This window comes from Pyxicephalus adspersus, chromosome 12 (assembly GCF_032062135.1).
Source record: "Pyxicephalus adspersus chromosome 12, UCB_Pads_2.0, whole genome shotgun sequence".
Taxonomy (NCBI): Eukaryota; Metazoa; Chordata; class Amphibia; order Anura; family Pyxicephalidae; genus Pyxicephalus; species Pyxicephalus adspersus.
The window spans coordinates 8,294,245-8,307,765 of NC_092869.1; the positions used below are offsets into that span (position 1 = coordinate 8,294,245).

At 39.2% G+C, this 13,521-nt stretch overlaps 1 protein-coding gene across 2 annotated transcripts in view; it reads right to left on the reverse strand.

The window, feature by feature from the left end:
- Positions 1-4,064, reverse strand: part of ADAMTSL4 (ADAMTS like 4) — a 133,061-nt gene extending 128,997 nt beyond the window's left edge. The window contains exon 1 of one of the 2 annotated variants that reach the window (XM_072428890.1): positions 3,635-4,064. The gene's annotated coding sequence lies outside the window, so the exon portion shown is untranslated. The remainder of the gene's footprint in view (positions 1-3,634) is intronic. The other variant, XM_072428889.1, reaches the window with a different exon arrangement.
- Positions 4,065-13,521: the final 9,457 nt, after the last annotated feature.

The window sequence follows — 13,521 nt, forward strand, 5'->3', positions numbered from 1 at the left end:
TGGTTCACCCGTCTGATTTACACCATTGATGATTCTCAGGGTTGGTCTCAACATTCTATCTGGGAATTCTGAGGATTCCAGGAGATTCTTATCTATACATTTCAACAAGTCCGCAGCTGAAATTCTTATCAGATGATGTATGGAGCACTTACTTATCTTAAATGAGCCCAGCCTACATAATCACAGCTCATGTATTTACATTGGCTCAAGTGAGGGAATAAATCGCTCTTTAGGTTACAATATGCATAGTTTAACTTAAAGAAAACCTAAAACCAAAGCAATAGGCTTGCCGCCTAATGGACTCTCAAGTAATTTCCTGACACTACCCAATTCTAAGCTGGATCATAGTCAGAGCTTACACAGGGTTAGGGACCCTATTCTTCCATTCCCCCACACTACGGAGCTTCTTCATTATGGGTATTATAGAAGCATTATGGGTATTCTAAGTAAGTAGCAACCAAAAAGTCTTTTGTTTTATTGCAGACAGAATTTATTGTCAATATTTAAGAGGATCAGTCACAGCTCATGTAGGATAAGGTATCAGGTCCACTTTAATGGTGACCCCACCACTTGTCCACTTCCTTTAACTTTGCTCCACTATTGCTCCATTTAGTTCCTCAAGGGAACTTGGAGCTTGCACAGTGATGAAAACCTTCTTCCCACCTCCATGTGACAATGAGTAGCTAAGAAGCATATTGCCAAGTACTAAATGTGTAACCCCGGAGAATAATCCCATATCCTCCATACATAAAACAGAGGTGTGAGAAGGTCATTACCACAAACCTGTTGCTTTACACTGCATGGGCACAGCTTCTCAATTAACTCAAACTCCTAAAATCCTTACATATCCTCCCTCAAACTCCAAATCCTGGGAGATCATGGCCGGTGGAAGCGACTGGCATAGTGATGTACATAGATGACAACAGCACCTGGTCTTATTACGCTCCCACCCAGTTTTATTAGGCAGTGGGCTGATCTGGGGAAGAGTTATGAAAATATCAAAATACTTGGATGGATGGATGTCAATCTGAAAGAGAAGGCCTTGCTATATTTGCATTTAGATCGCCCACATCTAATTTTAGGCCTCCATAAATGAAGGAACTGGTAACCAATAATTAAAAGTTAGTGGGCTAGGAACAGCCAGGTTTGGTAGGAAAGAACCAGATGATGCCGGACTTCCTTCAGCCAGGAAATGTGCCTGGCTCTATCTGAATAGCTGCAGCTTCAAGTGCACACTGTGAGAAGCAAAATCAAAAGACGAGTCTGTGTAAATGTGCAAGACTGAAGGTAAGGCTGGAGCTTCTGTGAAGAACAGACACATCTTATTACAAATATACAACGATATATACATCTGGAGAAAGGTAACCTGTATAATGGAAGCTGCAGGTGAAGGCAGGTGCTAATTTCCTTTAATGTTCCATAAAAATTTAAGAAATTGGCTGATGATTTATTTTTCCGTCACCCCACCACCAACATACTGAAATAGTGTCCCACTCCACCCGAGAAGCAAGTGAGTAAACAAACGGGAGTATTGAGGATGTCAGAAGTTCCATCGTGCTACTGATTTCAAATAAACATTATATAGCATGGCAAGTAAAAGAACACATGGCATGGTTTGACTGATTTCTGCGAAACGCGCCAGCATAAACTCCAAATGAATGCTTTGTTACAAACAGGCAGAGCTCTCCCAGCTGTGACAGATATCATTCACTCTCCACATTTCGAAAAAGTAAAACATGTAGTGGTTAACCCCTTAAACAAACAACTTCACTCCGAGTAAATACATATCCCCATAGTATTCAAAAAATGTATCCCAAAACAACTATATAAAAATACAATACCCAGATTTTAGATCAATTTTGATTGAATGTTATGAGAAAGTGTCCTTGAGTCACCAAACATGTCCATTCACATTTAAATTAGGCTACTCTTTGGGGCAGGGTTCTCTCCTCCTGTATCACAAGTAATAATACAAGGTAATATGATACCAATAAAAAATCTGATATACTCAAGAGGTGCATTGATTAACCCAACCAGGGGTTCACTAATTATTGAAGTCAGGTAGATATCTACGATGAGAACTAGTTGGCTGAAGAGAGTCAGATCTATACAGGTGAAGCTACCTTCAGGAAAAATGAAAGGTTTATGGCATGAGGATTACGTTAAGCAAGGAACAATTCTCAATTGTATTTAGATCTATATCAGGAGCAGGGTATCAAGTGATCTTTTTTGCAATTGGCTACATGTATTATTATTAGGATCTATATTTGATCAATCAGTTATTAATAGGTGTTAATTGACAGACTTGAAGGATTTGTAGGGCTAGGTTAAGGTGGACTTATCACTGAGATGATGGAAGCTACCATTGCTGAACTCATTGTAAAGAATTTAGATTGGCTAGATGTAACGCCTAATTTTTGGTGTCAGTAACACACAGAAACTGCAATAGTATAATATCTGAACACTCAAGCTACATCTTTGTTCGGGGACAGCAAATCAAAAGATATTAAAGGTAGACGATCAGAACATCAGCTGGGCAAGCTGTATATTTCAGAACCAGGTCAGCAATAGCAGCTCATATCATCTTTCTGTGATAGACCAACGTTAGGTATAACACACATTTCAACTCATTTTCCCGAATTTAGAATTCCCCTTTAACAATCCCTTTTTGAACCTATAGTAATATATCACATGATCAGGTGACCAAACCCTAGTGCACAGGTGCTTCTGCTCCTCAGTAAGGTACCACTAAAAGTCATCTCCATTGAAATGTTATCATGGTTTCCAGAGGCAGCTTGAACTTTTACTCAACTAATTAGCATATGTAGGACTGTCCTAGAAAGTACAAAAGACAACCCAAGGAATTCACTTAATGCTCGCAGATAATCAATAGCAGTAACCTAACTCCTACAGTGCATTGTCCAAGGCTGAAGCTCCCCCATTAAGCAGCAGCATTTAAGAGAAAAGACATCAATAGACAAGTCACCACCTGACTGTGCAAGGAATACAGCCACCAGTGGGGATGATTAATCTGAACATAAGAATTCCTATAAGTGGCGGGACTTGTAGCAACCAACACAAGCTTGAATGGGAATGGGATCAGTGGCGGCACCTTGGCAAATTACCAACACACTTCATTAGAAATGCCTAATAAAATGACAATAAGTACAATGCAGAGATGTAGCTGTCCAAAACATCCAATCACCATTCATCTGAGCAGGTGGCATCTTGGTCAAAAATACCATAAAATGTCTTTTCTCACCTAAAGGTCTAGATGACCACACACACATCACTGGGATACTGGAATTCCAAGACACATTTTGTTTCCAAGCACATCAACTACCAAGAAACTTTCCAGGGACAAAACTTTTCAGGGTCAGATCTCTCAACCCTAGGATGACCTCCTAAGCATCTTTCAGGTGAAAGTCTTGTTGGTCACCGGCCAATTTAGATTTACCAAAGTCGTAGTTTTCACCCAATCTCAACCACTTACTATCACAAAGATGATCAAAAGTAACCAACCACTGCAATGTTAAAGCATGGTACTGTTGGCAAGTTGCTTTGACCCATTTGGTCCTTTCGCAATGGACTGAGGTTTAAATTGCCCGAAAATTGCCCACTTGAGTCAACATACCTTGGGTAAGCGAAAATCAGAAGTGAATCCTTTTCAGCGGTGATACAATATAAAACTCCAGGTTAATAAGATGACAGGGGACGTATAGGAGGTGAAGGGTCATCTATAGGGTGCTCTTGGTCTTCATGGTCCCAGTTTAGTCCAAGCAGTGCTGATGGAGCGGAGGATTTGGCGATCCACACCAAACTTTACTCCTCCTAGAGAACTTTTCTCTCTCACCTCCAGCAAAGTGCTTTAACTTTGGCAGCTCCCTCCAGTGTGTAGTCAGTCCCCAATCCACAGGCACCTCCTCTCCTGTTTCTGCCTGAAGCTGATCAATTTCACTTTCCTCTGGAATGCTAACCTTAATGTTACAGCCTGGCAGCCTCAATGCTGCTTCCACCCCCTCTTCTGCCCTCTCTGCCTGGTGGGCTTCTGTGTTAGCAATGAGCTCTCCTCCTCCTCTGACAGCTACACAGGGAGCCCAGACCTTCATGTGTTTCAGCCTCCACCCCTGACTCACACACCCCCTTCCAGGACTGCTATTGTAACCAGCCATCCCAGGGACATATTGATCCCTATATTGTGTTTCCAGCACTTCTAGTGGTCACAAAGTGGCCAAAAGTTCCTGATTTAAAGGGACGGTCCTGGAAAAATGTCCTGTTTTCTTTTTTTTATACACAACATGCTCTATTTCTGCACCTTAAAGCCCAACTCCAGCCAAACATTTTACTTTGTTTTGGATAGAAAAGCAAAGGGTTAGAACCAGGGGTGTAGTGGGCAGGCGTGGGCAAACCGTGCCCTAACTTTTTTTCGAGAATGAGGCATTCAATGCTCGTCATGCATAGCCCTGTGCCCCCTCTCCTTTTTTACGACTGGTTAGAACTTCTTTCAATGTTTCAGGGAAATTGACCATAAATGATTGGAAGTCTTGTCAATCAAAAACTTTGTTTTTTTTTAAACATTCCTTATTTAGGGTTTTCAAAAACAAGAAAAAGAAGGGTGGGTAAACAGGAGAGGGGTAGGGGATATAAAGGAATAGGTAATACATCGATTTAGACATTTTCGAAAACATGAACAACAGTAACATCAAATAAATTCATAAAAAAAGTAACTGACAGGTTCAAACAAAAATTAAAGCAGAAAAACAACGTCAGGTCCAAGAAGTTGTTTTACAAATACCATAGTTCTGTACATGGAGATTCCTCTATATTGATCCAGTTACACAATTCCTTTTATAATCAAACCAGCATCAAAACATAATAACCCATTTTAGTTAATCACATTTCCAATGCAATCTGCAAAAACATGTTTTTAGTATCAAGTGGGAGGGTTGGAATTTCTGACAATGTTTCTATTGCTATTTCTGCCTGTCCCATTGATGACCTTTTTCCCATCCACCATCATTTCCTTTTTCGGTGTCACAGAAGCAGGAAATTAAGTAAAATCTTCCCTGTGGGGTCACAGACAGAAGTAATAACCCAATAGAAATGTTATTTGATGGCTTTATATACACTTTCCATACTTGATTATATCTGCTTGATATTTGATTTGAAACAAGGACAGCATGGTGGCTCAGGCCTTTGCGGTGCTAGGTCCTAGGTTCGAATCCCAGCGAGGACACTATCTGCGTGGAGTTTGCAGGTTCTCCCGGTGTCTGCGTGGGTTTCCTCCCACATCCCAAAAATGTGCAGTTAGGGTAATTGGCTTCCCCCTAAATTGACCTTAGACTACATTAATGACATATGACTATAGTAGGGACATTAGATTGTGAGCTTCTGTGAGGGAAAGCTAGTGACACCACTATGGACTTTGTACAGCACTGTGTAATATGATGGTGCTATAAAAACTAGCAATTGTTGATTATTTTCACTACCATTTGATTGTTTTTAATAGAAGCAAATAAGAGGGGTGAGGAAATTGTGCACTATAGTGTATGGAGCAATCAATCGATTCAATCGAGTCTATTTATAAAGCAGTGAATCTGGCACACAATAAAATATTCTTTGGTGGAGAAACTTCCAGGTCTATGTGTTTCAATGGCAGTAATTGATTCTCGATCAGGAAATGTTTAAGTGAATGTCAGATTCTCTGCTTTATAAATACGCCCCTTTGTCAGCAGATTCATGCAGGGGAAATACTTATTTGTGTTACAGTGAATGATCAGTTGAGACATTTTTTTATTTATTAAATCAGTTAGATCGTATGGTCAAATAAATGAAAGCATGTATATCTAGCATTATGTAGTTGGGGAAGCTCCCAACTTTTTGGAATGGAGAAGAGGAGCTTAGCACTAGAGGACCATTTTATTACAACACAGTATTTATATAGCGCCATCATATCATGCAGCACTGTACAAAGTCCATAGTCATGTCACTAACTGTCTCTCAAAGGAGCTCACAATCTAATGTGCCTACCAAAGTCATATGTCATTAATGTAGACTAAGGTCAATTTTAGGGAGAAGCCAAATAACCTCAGGTGTTTGCAGATAGTGTCCTGGCTAAGATTCGAACCTGGGATCTAGTGCTACAAAAGGCCAGAGTGCTAACCACTGAGCCACCATGCTGCCCATAAAGGATTTATGTACAAAGAATCATCATTCAGCCCTGTACAGCTTTTCTCACCTTTACTTTTCCAGAACTGTAATCGTTGAGACCGGCTTAACACCTAGATGTTGCAGTGACACAAGTCAACCCACCATGCAGATGTTAGAGCATTGCAGCTCCATGTATTTGGAATGTCAACCCAAAGAACTAAAGAAACTCACTCCTGAGACACATTACATTACTGGGAACCTCAATGTATGGGAATACACTATTGTTGTGGCTGGAAGCATACTACAGGAGTGTTTTTTGGTCCATTCAATGGGCTACATTTATGTGCATTACCATGCAACATAACACAACTCAATAATATTTCATTCCAGAAGAGAAATCTGTACAGCTGTGCAAGGTTGCAGTTTGGCTTTAAGTTTCCCTTTCCCTCTTTCCTTCTTTCTTAAAGTTATAAATACCATACCAAAAGGACCATGTAACGCTCTGTATTACTTTAGGGGTCTCATGAATGCACAACTGGCATAATTGTGAAAACCCAACATTGCCCATTGCATCTTGCTGGGTGAAAGCATTTAGTATAACATGCAGTACAAAAATTAACAATACCACAATGTACCTACTTACCATACATTGAACCAAATATTGTCTGCATTAATCACAACTATTTTAATCATTGACCTTTCAAACATGGGGGAACCCTTGAAATAACTATGAGGTCTCCAGGGAACCCCTTCTATAATTACTATATACACAGCTCATAGTACTATAGCGTATTGGTCAGTGGAAAGAATGCCTCTTACATTGCTGACCAATGAGAAGAATGGCTCCATGGAGATGACCAAAAAAAAAATATGGTGTCAGTGGAAGCTGACCTGAGGTACAAATAGCTCAAATAACCCACAGAAACCTCTGAAGGAACTGTAGTTTCACCGAACCCTGGTTAAGAAATACCGTTGTATATCATATATTGTTCTATGATGTGATATTACTTTGATAGGGCTTAAGCCCCGTACAGACGTCCAATGGACATCAGATAATTGTCACAGGAAACTATTCACAAGGAATGATTAACTGATGTCTGTACATAACTAAAGCCCTTATCAAAGGTAGCTAGGTCTTATTATGTCAAGGCTTTTTTTTACTATACATTTGCTCGGCTATACATTTTGGGGATGGAACATTTGGGCCACATACAAAACATACGGTGAAACAAATGGAAAATGGTTTATTTTCTGCCTTCAAAAAGTGAAGTAACTACAAAAAACAAAAACGGACTTCTGAAAAATGAGATGTTCCAGAAACAGAACCATTTGTCAGGAGTAACAAATGGAGATGAGATCTGAGTCATTCTTCCTTGTTGTTATTTTAGGTTGTGATTGTTGGACTGGGACAAGGTGTAATGAGAAATTATTGTAAGCGTTGAGATGTACTTTGACCCTTAAAGGGTTCGTTGATCCCAGTGGATATTTTTAGTAACCTACAAACATTTGTTGTGGCCGGTCTTGTATGCACAGTCTGAATACTTTTTGTTTTTATGGAGAAAACCAGCATGTCTCTCACGTGGGGCAGCTCCGTAGACACTGACCATCCAGGGTGGCCGTTCTCAACCAGGTTCCTCCGGAGGTTGTTAGGGCTTCCTTGAGCTGTGGCTGATTGACCTACCATTTTATGATGCCTGCATAGTGCTGGGACTACCACCACTTGTTTGAGCCACCTGCATGACAAATAATGTTTTTAGGTGTCTATAAAGGTATTATTTCCACTGGCTATCAATTTAGGAATCATTTTTTCCTATTGACCCTGGATTTAGTTAGGGGTTTCTCAACTCCTTGAAATTTTTTTGAGGGTTCTTCAGGTGTAAAAAACTTTGAGGCTTGTCTAGGGTGAAAACAAAAGTAAATGGATAGGAAAGTTTATCACAGCTGACCAACAAGCAGAACAAGGAAGGAGACATCAAAGGGGCCTACAGACATCTAGCTGTGACACTCGGCACCATTAGATTTTGGTAGACATCAATAGATTGACATTCTTTTATAAAACTATTGGTGATTCTACTAAAGGGATCACCATACCTGATTCTTAGTTCTACCTACCTGCTCCAGCCAGTAAAAGAGCTTTCATGATCCCCCAAATCGTGTATTTTACAGAACAAGGGCTGCAGTACGAGAAGAAGGAAGAGCCATAAATCTGCCAGGAAGGCCTTTCCATTGGTTACTCATTAAATACACATAATTTAACCCACTAGTCACCCAATAACAGAAATACCTGTGTTGGGTGGATTGACTTTACTCATCTTCAACAAATAGATCAAAGTACTTTACCATTCATAGGTCTTGCATTTAATAGAGCTTTATTTAAATACGAGACATTATCTTTTGTCATTCCACAGACCCCTACCATTTGAACATACTGTGCCATTACTCTGCCCACCTATTATACAAAAATAAAGAGGTAAAATTAGCACCATTGGGCCTTTAAAAAAAGCCAGTCCATTCATCCACTGTGTTTGTGTGTAGTATATTAAAAAATGTCTCCAAAACAGGATTTCCCCTTCCTAGCAGTTGAATATATTTGTTCAAAAATAGTTATTTATTGATATAACAATATGACAATTATAAAAATAATTTCATGAAATGTTGTTATTAACAACACTCAATTTCCTGCAAAATAGGATAGATTTTATGGAACCTTTGTCCAACATCAATAATACAGTCCATTGATAATTAGTTTTCAATGCCGAACAGTCAATAGGTCGAACAGCTTATTGACATCATTTCGGGGGGTGAACAGAATAGAGTAGTGCTGGGGAGTTAATGGATGGTAATAATCAGGAGGTTTTTTGTTTTTTTGTTGTTTTTGGGGGGGGGCAGGCAATTAGGTGAATCTGTTATTTTTGCAATTGCATAGGCAAGACAAAGTTCCTTCCTAACACATAACCTCTTCCATAACACGGAAAACTGTACTTACTATTCATATGTAACCCTTAACCTTATTCTAACCTTGAAGCTAGCATTTAGTCCTTTCAATATCCTGTAACCCTAGGGACTTTTTCCCCTTTGTCACAGTGAAGTGAAATGTGGTGGGGTGTTACATGGCAATGCCAAGATGTATGGTCTAAAATGCAATGCTTACCCATTCCTGGGTACCCCTATAAGCACCTGGGAGCAGTTTTTAGAGGTAACTGGCATGGTTTACAGCACTCCATGCATGGGCCATCCCAATGTCCTTTAGCCAGAGCTAGAATTCACTGCAGGTGGAACCTATCTCCATCCAAGTCAATAAAAGTTGCTGGATGCTCAGGGGTACCTATTGCTTCTTCATAAGCAATTTTAAACCCACAAGGTATATTTGCCACTTGTTAATATCCAGTGATACACCTGTGTCATATTTTACTTGCCTCTTAGTGGAGAAGCAAAGAAACAATCTAAACAAAAACAAAAGTTCATATTTCGAGTGTCTTTTAGGCCATCAAATTTATTTCCAAGTATAATAAATTATTAAATTAATTATTAAATATATTAAAATAATTTTTAAAAAAGTATATGATATTGAAGAATAAATATTGTACTGATATGTATCATAGCCTGGTAATTTCCTGTTATTGTACCCTTGGTTGGTATTATTTATGAGATAAAGAGCATTGGTTTATTTTATATATATTATTATATACCAACCAATTATTACTAACCAGGTGGATGTTTCCTATACACCCGATTTCATTTTAAATACCACCTGATGCACTAATATGGGCAATGGCAGCAGGCAACAAGGGCTACAAGGGCAATAATGTGACCCATATTGTATAATCCTTTTAATCAATACTAACCCTGTCTTGGCCAAAAGTTTGGGGCATTTCTGCACCAAAACATATTTGTATAAGCACCTTTATACTAGGTGATAGATATATATGTGATTTTCTCTTGATTGTATAGTATGATATAAATTGTGATTAACCCTTGCAGTCAACTACAAATACTAACTTGTTCAATATCCACTTGTTCGATAAAAAATATCGCCTTATCTATAGTTAGCTTTGGGGATTAGGAAAGGTGAGTCCTTATCAGCTTAATAACAAAATTGATGGCGGCCCTTCTGGCTAATGGACGGCTTTACATCCATTAGTAACTTCTCGGAGCTGAATGCCACTTGTCCGTCTCTTCGTATTTAGGAATTTAAAAAGACAAAAAGGAAACTCGAATGTTTTCAAGTGAGCCCCCTCTGCTGACCTTTCTCCTTTCATCAGAGGCTGTGTACAACCCCCTCCGCCCTGTGTCCCCTCCAGCCCACTTCCCTTCACTACTACTCCAACTTGTGAATGCAGTGCCTATGAATGGGCCCTGTGTACCTTCAGTCAGGAGACTCGGAAATAAAAAGAGGGGGGGCCGTCAGAGAATAAAAACACATCCAGGCTTGGGCTTTTCTCTCCAGCTAGCGCCTTCATTTATTTGCTCCTACAATGACAAATAGGGGTGGTATAACAAAGGTAGAGTACACAAAAAGCAAAGTAAATTGTTCTTAAATAAGTGTTTAATGACCTCTGTTTTCCACAAATGCTCAACCTTGTGTTCTGTAAAAATTATGTCATTGGAACCAGATTAGGACCATTTTATTAATAGCTTAGAACTAAAAAAATGTATCTCAGCCCAAGAACAATATTAAAATGTATAGCAGCTTACTATTTCTGATATGTGGTTGCTGCATTAGTTTTATTTTTGGGCATGTTTTACCTTGTTTCCCTTGATGACCCTCCCAGTAGCAAATTTTCTAGGGTAGGGGTAAAACCCACATTCTATATTGTATTCAGCCCTGGCAGTTGCAGGGGAACCTGGAATGGTAAGATTGCTTATTGTAGAAGGAAAATCACCTGTCCCTTTCTGCAGTAAAGCCCTACTTGATCCCAAAATAATGAAAGCAAAACTTTAGTTTGGACTTTAGAAGCTGTGTGGCCATTATTGATATTTGTATTCAAAGTTAAAAAGTGCCTTTCCGTTTACCATCTATAGGGGGCACACTTTCAAAAAGTGTCTATAAAGTGTTTTTAGTCACCAGGAAAGAGAAGGCTGTGGACTGTAACTATAAGAGTGACATCTAGAGGTTAAAAAAATAAGTGCATGTCAGAAGAAAATCATTTAAAATAAATAAATAACAAAATTGTCACTTGTACCCAAAATCGTACATTCAAGAAATATTCTAATAAGCCATTATTACATTTAATAATAGTGTTTTGATGAAAACATCAAGGCATGTGTATTGGGGAATGGTATTGAGCAATAAGTATGTACAAACGTGATTACAATCATTTTTTAAACACATATTAGTAGGATTGTTTACATTACTTTAATTTCTCTTATATCTTAAACAATCTGAAAAGTCTGCATATTTATCCCCCCCCCCCCCCCAGAATGTATCATAACTGTGCACCCCAGACCACCACTATCCACTTTGCAGCTGGTATTGGCGGTCCAGGGGTCGGTATGAAGTCACTTTAATATTAAGCCAAGCCATTAATTTTACTGGAAGCCCTATAACTATTTATTGATATCTGCTCTACAAGTGCTGCTGGCACCATCAGCATTATCTAGAATCCTGAGGATTATCCATCTGATCCGCCAATTTGCACTTGCAAAGAATGCAAACAGTTTCCTGTCGACACTGCAACTGACTACACACCCAGAGCTCTTGGTGTACTGCAGGAAAAGATCTAATATACATTTTTACATTGAGATTAGTCCACCATAGTTGAGGTTCAATGGATCCCCCATTTATTCAATTTATTTAATGAACTGAAACTTTAACTTAAAAGGAGGGGATAATAAAAGCAAGCACCCTGTGTTTTCTGTGTACACTTGTCCACTTGTACAGCATACTGGGGGTCTACAAGACCAAGGGAGCATGTGTTGGGCAGGTTGGACTCAACCAACAAGATACAACTCATGGAGACCTTCAAGAGACTGTAAAAGGTATATATTAAGCACCTCTAGGAGCCTACTGTCAATATCATCTGTCTGCCCAGTGCCAGTGCCCATTGGAAAACAGTCACTTAAACCATAAGTGCAAAGGTTTTACCATAAGTGCAAAGGTTTAGGTTGGTCAATTAAAGTAATAAACTGATAACATGGGATCTGCACAATCAAAGTATAGGGGGGATTGTAAAGATTAGAGACGTATTGTTGTCCAAAGCTTAATCATTGACCACATAGAAGAAATGATACAGAACATAATGAGCAGCTTCTAAAATATACATACTTACCTTGTTGTATCCTTTGTATTACCGGTATCCTTTTATGGAACCGTCAAACCAAGTTTTCCTGTAACCTCAACACAAACCATCACTGAAGCCTTCAAACTAACTTTCCCTGTAACCCTAACAGCAATTTTTATAAAAGTTCTGGCATCAAACTTAGCACTCACTTGATCTGTAGCCACATCACTAATTTTTTCTGCAGCCTCACTACTAAATCTACCTGTAGAACTTTATAAAGTCGATAGTTAGGTCATTAAGGGTCCCTCAGACAAGCTCACAATCTCCATCATCTCCCTAGTGCAATGTCCATAACGTAGTCTAAGACTAAGGTTTCTTTGGTTTTTGGGGGGGCGTGGATAGTCAATTACCTACATGAATGTTGTGGAAATATGGGAGAAAACCCACATGAAGATGTTGGCCTGTCTGAGAGTCAAGCTTGGGATCCAGGTGCCAGAGGACAAGAGTGCAAGCCACTGAGCCACCACGCCACCCATGAACGTTCTTGGCCATTTACTCCATTCCAGCAATCTATCTGTAGTCCTGCACTGTCCTATTTGGTACATCCATTCATAACATCACCTTTCATGACTTCTGTTACATCTTGGTCAGAATATTCCATCTCCACCAAACCTTTCACTCTACACTTACATTTATAAAGTCTTCTCATAGACAGACTGGGCATTAGATTTGTTCTACCCAAAACAGATTGAGATTTTTGGCTCATAAAATGATTTCTATGGTTTTCAAAATTCGCTGATGTTCTGTAACTGACAGGTATCCATAAATAACTGACACGTCTTATCCACCTACAAAATATATTTCCTAACAGAGCAATTCCTGATTGGAATTTGACTTCTGGGGCCAGAACATGTGGTACACAGCCCCAGTGTAATCCGGAGATGTTACAATCGGGTCATCAATCATTGTCCTGCTGGTTACTGGTGAGGAGAAAAACAGAATTTTACACACACATTATTATTATTATTATTATTATTAAACAGGATTTATATAGCGCCAACATATTACGCAGCGCTGTACATTAAATAGCACATTGATATAAATACAGAAAGCAGGTGTCTTCCATATAATGATGTGATAAATTTCGTAG